The sequence below is a fragment of the Nannospalax galili genome, unplaced genomic scaffold (assembly GCF_000622305.1).
Source record: "Nannospalax galili isolate Female #2095 unplaced genomic scaffold, S.galili_v1.0 scaffold188, whole genome shotgun sequence".
Classification (NCBI taxonomy): domain Eukaryota; kingdom Metazoa; phylum Chordata; class Mammalia; order Rodentia; family Spalacidae; genus Nannospalax; species Nannospalax galili.
The window spans coordinates 8,106,967-8,116,813 of record NW_008360325.1 but is presented as its reverse complement, the minus strand read 5'-3'; the positions used below and the strand labels follow the sequence as shown (position 1 = coordinate 8,116,813).

At 44.2% G+C, this 9,847-nt stretch overlaps 1 long non-coding RNA gene across 1 annotated transcript in view; it reads right to left on the bottom strand.

The window, feature by feature from the left end:
- The window catches only part of LOC115068852, a 20,740-nt gene extending 12,329 nt beyond the window's left edge, over window positions 1-8,411 (bottom strand). The window contains exons 1-2 of the long non-coding RNA XR_003848213.1: window positions 8,291-8,411; window positions 7,203-7,371 (exon numbers count right to left, since the gene is read on the bottom strand). This is a non-coding gene — a long non-coding RNA (uncharacterized LOC115068852). The remainder of the gene's footprint in view (window positions 1-7,202; window positions 7,372-8,290) is intronic.
- Window positions 8,412-9,847: the final 1,436 nt, after the last annotated feature.

The window sequence follows — 9,847 nt, the reverse complement described above, 5'->3', positions numbered from 1 at the left end:
TACAGAGAGACCCTGTCTCAAAAAGACAAAAAAAACCAAAAAAAGTTAAAACAAAAAGGGGGGTGGAGCCGCTGCAATATTGGACACAGGGGAATGCCAAGGAGAGACTAGGGGCAGGAGGTGGATGGCGTGTGCATTTCAAATATGGCAAAGGAAAAGCATATAAGAATCCATGTTCTTGTAAGTCACCCCCTCCCAAATGTCATATAAACTATGCAAAATCCAAATAGAATGTCTTATGTCATTTGTCAATCCATGTCAGGATCAGCAGGGGTAGGTCTCCCAGCAGGATAAGGAAAATTTAATGAAATAATTTGCGCAGCCTGGCAGGATGACACTGGAAACGACAAACCGTAGGAGTTTGGGAAAAGCAAGGAGGCTAGTGGCAGTGTTCACATGGGTCATACAATGAATCATAGAAATATGTAACTAGAATGACACGGGCCCCGCAGACGAGGATGGACTCAAAGGGGAAAATCCCTGGGCCACAGCCATCCTGTAAATGTGGGAAAATAACTCAGTTGTTTATATGTGAAGATTATTTGAAAGTCATAGAGAGCCTAGAAAAAAAGTTCACAAGACTTGGAGGCCAGAGAGAAGAATCCAGAGAGGGGGCGTGGCCACTTTGCATAATAAAAGATTTGTCTAGAACAAAGGCAGTGGAGGCTGAAAAGGCTAAGGAGTTACTGACAAATTCAGTCTCAGCCTCAGAGCTTAAGAGAGAGGAAAAATGGGAGGTTTTAACTTGCATAGGGTTGGGGACCAGGAGTCAAAGGACCCAAGGAGAAAGATAGTAATGAGAAAAGAAACAACCTAAAAGTAGCTTAAACTTCCCCTCAGATTCAACCTTTGGTACAAAAAGAGGAAAAAGTTAACAGTACTGTAGCTAGAAAATACTCCACACTGGAGCTGTTGAAACTAGGAAAGACCTACAAACAAGCAATCAAAGAGTCCCTCACCACATGGCTCATGAGGGTATGGGACATGGGAGCAAATAATGTCAGTCTAAATCCTTCAGAAGCTTTATAGCTGAGTTATGTAACAACCCATCTGTCCTTATGACATAGGCTGTTCAATCTAGGCCAGTGCAGCGGGGAGCAGGCCCTAATGGAATGGCTTAGGCAAGGTATTAAAGATACACAGTCATCACCAATGGAGACTCCCATGGTTAACAGGGGCTGGAGGGTCATAAAAGCTGAAAAGTGCATTACTGAGAGAACTAGGTATGAGAAAAGCAATATATGATCTCTAGTTCGCTGGGCCAGATAGAGCTGTGTTCACCAGAGATATAAAGGAAAGCTTAATTCAACAGGGACCTCAAGAATGGTATGGAGTTTTAATGGTTTTGACTAAGCCCCTTAATGGGACAGGATCTTTGTAAAGTGAGGGGGGCTTTGGCAGATCTAAGTGACTCAAATCAGGGGGTAAAACATGTCTATAGAATAACAGAGCAACCTACAAGAGATATAAAAAGGATCAGACAGAGGAAATGGTCCATTTGGGTTACTCAAAGACAAATGTGGTAAGATTTATGTTGAGTCCAAGTTCCAAAAGAAAAAATTAATAGAAAACCAAATTTGGTACTAAGGAGTTTCTAGAAAGCACTAAAACCTGAAGAACAGTTCACAAAAGGCATTCAGAGGGTAAAAACTGTCCTGGGGTGGTTAAGAATGCCCCAAAATTAAATAAGATGCATTTTTCTCCTGAGAAAGGCTATGCTAGGATAGAGGCAGTTTTTCCCACCAAGATCTCCCCCAGCAGCCAAGTATGGTCAGTGGAGAGGTGACAGATACGGCTACAGCCAGGAGGCAGACCCAGGGCTGCCTGACTCAGGGAACCAACAGGTACAGCAGAGACAAGAGAGACCCTCTGCCTCCTTAGCCTGGTGCAGGGCCAGGCTACTGGAGCCAGCACCTGTAAATGTATCAAGAATAAAAAGATACAAAGAGACTCCATGTAAAATCCCCAGAATGACTCCAAAGGGATAACTAAAGATAATAAAGAACTAACCAAGTTAATGCCTCTTACCCATGCTACCTGTTACCCAACAGAGATCTATGAAGAAAGCAATTGATACAAATGGATAAAATCTTTTCACTCTATGTTAGACCTTGTCTATGACTTATTTAATATATGATGTTAACCTTTGAGTGTTTTACAGACATGAGACCCATTTAAAAGATATCAAGTACACCTGAAGAAACAAAGTCCAGCTATAGCTGTAAGATTCTTGGGAGCTTTATGGTTGAGCAAGACACAAATAATACCCATCAGAATGGTTGGGAAAAGCCTACAATACCTACTCCTATATAAAATCAAAACAAAGGCTCCCAAAACTGTACAACTGGTAAGAAAAAAATTACAGTACCAGGGGTTGGTTGCCCCCTTATGAGCTGTTGGCCAGAGAGATCCTAGATGTCCTCAAATTAACCAAGGCTATTGCCACTAAAGGAGGTTGTACATGTTAAAGGTCAGTAAGGCCATGTTGCTGAAGACACTGCATGATGTGAGCATGGGAGAAGAGATGCAGCTAAGACTAAGCCAAAAACTCCATGCCACTGGATGGATGGCTTTCATAGTGCCAGAAGGTGCTATGCAGATGGTTGGGGAAAAAGGATCCCCTATGATTCTGCTCAACAATGGACCCCATGTGCTGCACACTATGGACATGCCAAGTAATGCCTGCTAGTGCAATACGTACAACTGACAAATTTGTAATTGGATAAAGCCCACTCCTAGGGGTGGAACACACATCTGGTGCTATAGACCAGGCCAGCTCCCTGTGTCAGGGAAGGCTACAGGCCCCAGCAGAGAAGCCATTGCAAGTATACTATTTAATGAGTATGGTACAACTACTGGGATATCTTCTAGGCATTTGCATTTACATCTGTGTTTGTTTAGTGTGTCTACTTCCTTCCATTTCTCTTTATAGTAGGGGAAACAGCACTGAGATAGATCAATAGCCATGTCTTGAAGACAAATGATGGGAAGGCCCAAGAGGTCAATATCTTGCCCTGATACAAGAGAGATCATCCTGCACCTGTCACCCCCTCTAAGGCTCAGGGACCTTTGCAAAAGAGGTTTGTAAGAGCCAGAGGAAGGGGTAGAGTGTAGCCGAAGGCTCCTCTGAAAAGCTGGAGCTGATCCAGGGCAAGTGTGGGTGACTCAGAGCACACTGGGAAAAAAGGGCTGGAGCCACTGCCATATTGGACATGGGTGAATGCAGAGCAAGAGAGACGGGGGTGAGAGATGGATGGCATGTACATTTCAAATATGGAAAAGGAAAAGCTTATAAGAATCCGTGCTTTCTTAAGTCACCCACTCCCAAATGTCATATAAACTATGCAAAATCTAAATAGAATGTCTCATGTTGGTTTGTCAATCTGAGTCAGGACCTGGAGACCCTAAGTCAGAGAAGGACTCCCAGCAGGATAAGGGAAATTTAGTGAAACAACACTATTGCAATACCATTGACAAGGATAAGAGAAGAAAACAACAAAACAAACTGAAAAAAATTAAAGAAGATAGAACCATACTATGTTTTGTAGATTGGAAGACAATAGTAATAAAGTATCCATTTATCTAAAATTTATATATTAGGTTCAGTGTCAAGAAAACCACAATAGGATACTTTTTTTTAATGGTCTTTTTGAGACAGGGTCTCCCTGTAGGCCCAACTGTCCTGGAACTCACTATGTAGACCAGACTGGCCTTGAACTCACAGAGCTCCACCTGCCTCTGCCTCCCAAGTGCTGGGATTAAAGGCATGCATCACCACACCCGGCCTAACAGGATACTTTTTAATTGGTAACCACTTTCTGAAGAAGACAGAGTCTGCACAATGGGAGATGCCTTGATACCCAGGTTTATCATAGTACTAACCATAATAGCCATTATATGGAATCAACTAGGTGCCTATCAATGAATGAATGGATAAAGAATATATATATATGTATATATATATACACACAGTGAGGTGTTTATCCATAAAGAAGAATGAAATCTTGTCATTTTCAGGAGACTGTGTGGAGCCAGAGGTCATGATATTAACCAAAATAAGCAGAAGCAGAAGCACAAGTATCACATTTTTTTTGCTCATATATAGAAGCTAGAATTTTTATCATTTCTATTATTTTTATTTTATATGTATGAGTGTATTGCCTCATGTCAGTAGGTGCATCCATGTTGTGCAATGCCCACAGATGTCAGAAGAGGGCACTGAATCCTCTAGAACTGGAGTTACAGATGGTTGCTAGCAGCCATGTGGGTGCTGGGATTCAAACCCCGGTCCTCTGTAAGAGCAGCCAGTGTTCTTAACTGCTGAGCCATCTCTCCAGCCCCAGAAGTTAGAATTTTTAAAAAATGACCTGAAAGTAGTAGAGGCCACATGGGAAGGTAAGGGGACTGGAGCAGGGGAGGAGGAGAGGGTAAAAGAGGAAAATAGGGAGACACACATGTAAAAATGTCACAGTGAAATCCATTACCATGTACAACTAATGTGCATTAATAATCACAATTTTAAATGTTGACTATCGTAAGACTTGTCAAGTTTTGTTTATGTTTGTACCTACCTATAGGTTGGTGCTGCTCTCAGCCTTGGCCAGAGAAGCTTCTTCCTGGAGTAGTGTCAGTTAATGCAGAGACTCAAGACTCATAACATCTCAAAGTGCTAAGACTAACTGAGGGTGCTCAGCCCTAAATGAGATATTTGTACCAACCCCCACAAAGCTGAGGGAACATCACGGAAAGGAGGATGGAAAGAATGTAAGAGCTGGATGGATGCTGTGAAATGCTGTCTCCTGGACACGACATGGCTATTGCACTCATGAACTCACCACAGTTACATCTACTACACGAGGTCAAGCCAGTAAGGTCAGCTAACTGACTAGTAGGGTATCACTAACTGAACTCAGTGGGTTATAGACAAAAAGGAGAGGACAGGAAGCAGGGAGAAGAATGTGTTGTGGGTGTCAGGAGGGATTGGGGAAGGGGTGGTTAGGTAAATATGATCAATATATACCTGTATGAAATTGTCAAAGAAAAAATAGAAGTTGAAAAGCAAATAGGCAAGCTATGTCTTTATATTAAGATGTCACCCGCTTCTGAGAAACAACTAGCTGAAATATGTGTAGTTCCTGACACCAAAACACACCACAGAGCCATGGTTGATCATAGGCGTGTGTGTGGTATCAGCATTATGGTGAACAAATAGGGCTAGGAACATAGCTCAGTGACAGTATACTTGCCTGGCATGTGCAGAGCCCTGGGTTTGATTCCCAGTTCCACAAAAAAGCAGCTGGTGAGGATTGGAGAAATGGCTCAGCAATTAAAACCACTGGCTGCTCTTGCAGAGGACCCAGGTTTGACTCCCAACATCCAGGTGACCGATTATGCAGAACACATTTTCATGAAATTTCTGGCCTTTTAGAGCCCATAAGACTGCACAATGAGTCCCAGTTCAGCTGTAGGGTTTGAGTTTATACTGGTGGATTTTGGTTTTGCTTAAGTGTAACTGTCTTTATGTTCTGGCTTTCCACTTTTATAATAAGAAAGTTTATAACTTGTTTTTATTTGACAGGGCTCCACAGATAAGAGACTTTGGATTTTTTTTTAATTGCTTCATTTTTATTATATGTATATGTGTGTATTGTGTGCCTGTATGCAAGTGAACCTGTGTTGTGCAGTGCCCTTAGAGGACAGAGAGGGCGTTGGATTCCCTGGAACTGGAGTTATGGATGGTTGGTAAATGCCATGTGGAGGCTGAGATTCAAACCTAGATCTTCTGCAAGAACAGCCAGTGCTTTTAACCACTAAACCATCTCTCTGACCCCCAAGACTTTGGATTTTTAAAGAGATCTTGGACTTTTAAAGTGTAAAAAATTTTATATTACAATATAAATAGGAGACCTTGGGAGATAATGGATGGTTATGGTTTAAAGTGACATGTTTGTGTGTCATATTGACAAGAGGTAAAGTATCCTAGATAGCTTTAACTGTCAACTTGACACAGCCTAGAGTCACTTGAGAAGGGAATCTCTATTGAGGCATTTCTCGGTCAGACTGGCCTGTAGGCATGTCTATGGGGGGTTGTCTTGACTGTTAATTGATGAAGGAAGGCCCAGCCCACTGTGGGTGGTACCATTCCCCAAGCACGTGGTCCTGGGCTGCATAAGAAAGTTAGCTAAACATGAGCCTGCAATGCAAGAAGCTGGGAAGCAGTGTTCTCTGCAATTTCTGCTTCAAGTTCCTCCTTGAGTTTCTGTCCTGACCTCCCTCAGTGATGAGCTGTAACATGTAAGCTGAATTATATCCTTTCAGCCCCAAGTTGTTTTTGATCACATTTTTCACAGTAATAGAAAGGAAAGTAGAACATATATGTTTGTCCAAACTCATCAATTGTGGGAGGAGGGGTGAGGATGTGACTCAGTTGGTAGAGTGCTTCCCTAGAATGTGTGAAGCCCTGGATTTGATCCCTAGCACTTCATAAAACAGAACATGGTGACAAATGTCTGGAATGAGTATGGTAATCCCAGCACTGAGGAGGTAGAGTCAGGAGGATCACAAGTTCAAGGTCATCCTCAGCTATATAGATAGTTGAAGGCCAGCCCGGGCTACATTAGACCCTGTCTCAAAAAAACTTAGCAAACTGTATACTTATTGTACATCAATTACATCACAAACAGTTGGTTAAAACTGTATTTCACTCCTGAGTTTTTTGTTTAAGGACGAAAAGTTTTCCATGGTAGATACCTTGGATGTCAGTTATGAAGATGAAGGAGGTGAGAGAGGCAGGCTAACTGACAGCCTTCAAGGACTGGGCCAGTCCTGCTAAGACACTGGAGCTTCATCCTGTGCTGGAAGCAGTGGGGTAGCAGGTAAGTTGTGTGAGCTTTTCTAAAGCATTCCATTTATGCCATCATTCTATGTTTCCAGGATGTGCACGTCTTCTCCAGTGGGTTGCAGACACTGAAACCCCCCTTTTCTACCCAGGGTATGTGACGTGTATGCATACTCTGTGGGATTATCAGCCCATACGTACAAATTCTGCCTGTGGATATATACTGACCCAGTGTTTAATGGGTGATATCTAAGCTTATTTATACAGCAGCACAGAAAGATAAGCACTTTGTATCAGTTAGCTTTTGCTGTGTAATAGCCACTCCAAAACTAATGACTTCCAAACAATCATTGCTTTAGCTCACTGTTTTGCAGGAAGCTGGTTTGGGCTTGGCTTGGCTCAGGGAGTCTGAATGATCCTCTGTCTTGGCTGGAGGCTGGATGACCCAGGTCCGCCTCCTTAGCATGGCTTGTCTCTGGTCCACTGGCTTTCATCCTCCAGCAGGCCAAGTCACTATTCAGATGGAGATGGAGCTGGGGGGGTGGGGAGAGAGAGAGAGAGAGAGAGAGAGAGAGAGAGAGAGAGAGAGGTTTTGAACCTAGACCAGAACCAGCAGCCTACTGAGCAAAGCAAGTTAGAAGGCCCACCCAGACTCTGCGAAGAGGACATGAGTAGTACTTCGTGATGGAATGGACTTTGAAAAACAATTATAATCATGATCTCAAGAGAGGTGAGGGACTATGTGCTTTTTTGCAATCCACTCCCATAACTCCCACATTTTGTCAAAGAAAACCAAGGTTCAGAGAAGCCAAGTAACTTTTCCAAGGCCACACAGTCAGCAAACCGCACAGCTCCTGGCCTCCCACCCCAAAACGCCCCCATAGCAAAACCTCAACCCTCATCTTCAGGAATTTCTAACATTTTCCAATGTTGAATTCACTCTTTCCTCTACATATTTATAGAGTGAGAAGACCAGAGCATGGTGAACTAAATTTATGCATATTTATGCAATGATTTCAAATGTGACAGAATTTCTTTGAGATCTAAACAGAAAAGAAACCCACTTCCTTCTGGCAGCACCAGGACCTGTGACTGTCCCCAGGATATAGTCCCCTTTCATCCATGTTGGCTCATCCTTCAGAAAATAAGGCCATAAAGCACCCGTCAGGCCATTCCCCAAGAGCTGCTGGAGGTACAAGCCCTCACTTCCAGATGGAGCCAGGACATGTGTGGTGGCCACAGCAGCTTGGGGGGGCGGGGGGGGGAAGGGGGGGGGGATAAAGAGGGAGGGGAGAGGGAGGGGGGGGGGGGGGGGGGGGGGGGGAGAAGCCTTTTCTCCACAGCCCGAATAGCCAGACGACCAGTTCCTGTGTTGTAATCGCGAGACTCAGCAAGCTGATACATGGAAAATCCCTCCCTCCTCCGTGTTTAGGAATTTTATCAGATTGTTACCAAAACATCAACTTGGAACTGCAACAGGCGGGCATGCCAGGTTGACCACCACCAAGGGCTCTCTACACGAGATGACCGGAAAACAGGAACAGGCTCACTGGGGCTGTGACCAGTGAGCTGGTAACTGCCCACCCACATCAGTGAAAGGCGGAGGCAAGATGCAAGTCTGATAAATGGGGAGCCAGGAAATGCTCGCATATACATTGACAAAAGAAGGAAGTGACCTCAGAGGCTCGGAAGCTTCTGCAGCCACAAGCTTTTGTGTGTAAGCCGCTGAAGTGTCGGCCTAGGATTATAGATTGTTACATCCTCAAATCTTAGTGAGTCTCTTTCTCTTTCAAAGTAAATGGAGTGGTTCCTACATGTGACCAATCACAGAACTCACCTGCGGAGCTCGGTGCCATCCACCTGCAGGGAGAGCCTAATGTCCTGTCATAGATCTCGGGCAGGCCCAGCAGACTGTTTGAAGAAAAGCACCAAGTAACTGTGACTCTTGGGCAACTGTGGCCACTGTGGGCAAACAGGTGTTCAGAGTGATCAACTTCTCTCAGCTGGACACAGAGGGAGAATATTTGGGGCGGACGTGCACTTCTTGGTAGAGGACGGTGTAATCAAGTAGATTGGTTTCTTAGTTTGTCTCTACTGGAGATGCGAGGCGGCTATGCAGTTACAGGAGAGCATGGTCTCTGGCCTCTAGTCCTCGAGTTGACTCCAGAGAGTACCTATGGTGGTTTGAATGAGAAATGTCCCCCATAGGCTCAAGTATTTGAACATTTGGTATATGGTCCCCAGTTAGTGGCGCTGTTTGGGGAAGGTCCTGGAACCTTTAGGAGGTGTGGCCTACGTGGAGGAAGCATGTCACTGGGGGTGGAATTTGAGAGCTCATAGCCTAGTCCCACTTCCAACTTGCCCTCTCTCCTTCCTGTCACTGATTGAAGATGTGAGTTTTCAGATTTCTGTTTCGCCATGATGGATTCTTATCCCCCTGGAACCATAGCCAAATAAACTCTTCTGCTTTTACTTGGTCATGGTGTTTTATCACAGCAACAGGAAAGTAACCGCTACAGTCTCTGTTAATCTAAGTATCTGACCTTAGGATGTTAGACTGCAAGAAAGACTGGCAGTCTCAGGAGAGTTGTGGCAAAGACGAAGGCTGAAAGTCTGGGCAGACTTAGGGCCTTGGTTACATGCCACCTTATAAGGAGAAGTCTCAGACCAGGACATCCTCATCTGCAACTGTGATGAGATGTGTCCCCTGGGTGTTATGTATCAGGCTTTGGGTGACACAGAAAGCTTGGTGACTGAATTCAGACCCTGGGTTTCCGAGGCAGCCTGCCTTTACTGTGTGTACTGCCGTGCAGGAGCCTCAGTTTCTTCTTTCAAAGGAGGGTGGTGGCAGGTACCAAGTAGACACTGGAGCCCCAGCGTGTCCCTCAGGTCTAGGCCACAGTGTGGCTGTTTCTTGTCTTGGCAATCCTGAAATTGAAGACATCCCAGGTACACTTCTTTTTTTTTATAAACTTTAAAATTTATTTTTATTTTATGTGTAGGAGTAGT